Here is a 1,664-nt window from a genome sequence, read left to right as displayed (position 1 = left end):
TTCAATTGAGATATTTATTAAACTCTTTTGAAAAGTTGATCAGACTGTTTTAATTAAGAGATTTATAAGTCTGTTTTCAATTGAAAAGTTGGTCAGACTGTTTCAAAAGAAGAATACAAGACTTTTATGTATAAAATACCTGATTTTTTTCACACTAGTTCAGTAACTAGATTAGATTGTTGAAGAGAATCTAATAAACTAAAATTGATTTTTAAGATAAATCAATAAAATCTTTATAATCTCTTTCTTGAAATACAGTGAGGAAAAGTATGATATCAATTGATAATAAATCAGATAATATGACAGTTTTTGAGAGAAAAACTGATAAAAAATAAATTAATTTTTTACAGAGAAATTGATTAAAACTATTCAATTTTATTCTAAATCATTCAATTCTTCTCACACAATAAGTGTGCAACTCAAATCAGTTGATAAAGAGTGTAAAAAAGAATTAAGTATTAATGAAAGCTCTTCAGTCACTGAAAAAGTAATTCTTACTTAAAAGAATATGAAATTATGATAGAAAACAGCTCTGTTTTTAATTCTTTATAAGAATATTATATAAAACTCAGAGAAAAACATCTTACTTTTTTAAGAGAAGTAAAAAACTATTTCTAAGATCTTTTTTTGTTGCATTAACTGCTGCAGAAGAATGAGATAGAAACTGCTAAGATATATACTACTGTATATTCTCTATCAAGACTTTCTCTCTTCATAGTCTTGATATTATAGAGAATATAAGTCTGTTTCTATATAATAATATAAATATTATTAACAGAATGTAGAGGAACTGGTTATTTATATCTCAAAATAGAAGACTTTGTCAATGATTATATCAATATAGAGTTAATTCTCAAATTCAATAGAAATCTAGTATTGCTGTTCTCAATCTCTTGCAGAATCTATTAAATATTGAGATATTAAAACTAGATTTAATATATCTCACTGTGCAGGGATTAAAGGCTCAGTCAGATCTTGAAATATACTGATTTTATAATTGTTGATGTGCTGTTGACTTATTGTTCACTGATTATATATTGAATGCTCTTGCTGAGGTATCTTTTTATATTTTTCTGCTGAGGATGTGCTAGATTGAGAAGGACAGTATAAGAGTGAGACTTGGTGTTAATGTTTTGAAACATCAAAGATGGCCAGGGTTTTCACAGAGATCACTTCTCAGATATCTTCACAATTACAGATTGAGAATCTTCCAAAATCAAGAAAATTGGTGCATATGGCTAGGTTTCTTCACCTTACAATTTGTATGGCAATTTGGCCCGGGGTTGTGGTGTGGTAGGGGTGAACGGGGGATAATCCCACACAGGAGTTTTGAACAATGTCTGGTTCATGTTTGACTGAATATCTTCACCACCACACGGGGTATGCGGTCGGCGATGGGGTCAAAATGCTTGTATGATCGAGGGCCTTTCGATGGATCTATCGGCGGGTTCTTATTCGAAAAATCGAGCGAGTTCTTGGTGGAGCGGTTGCACTTGAGACAGTATTAACTCTATGCAAATACTGAAAAATGCTCATTCTACATGCAGGATATTGATTTCTTAGATTATATTATTGAGATGAACAGCATTTCAATGAACAGAAGCTGAGTCTGCATCATTGAGAACTGACCAGTACTGCAGATGTATCACAAGATACAGATGTTT

Source organism: Blastomyces gilchristii, assembly GCF_000003855.2.
Source record: "Blastomyces gilchristii SLH14081 genomic scaffold supercont1.12, whole genome shotgun sequence".
Taxonomy (NCBI): domain Eukaryota; kingdom Fungi; phylum Ascomycota; class Eurotiomycetes; order Onygenales; family Ajellomycetaceae; genus Blastomyces; species Blastomyces gilchristii.
The sequence above is the reverse complement of the archived record's forward strand: the minus strand, read 5'-3'. Positions refer to the sequence as shown.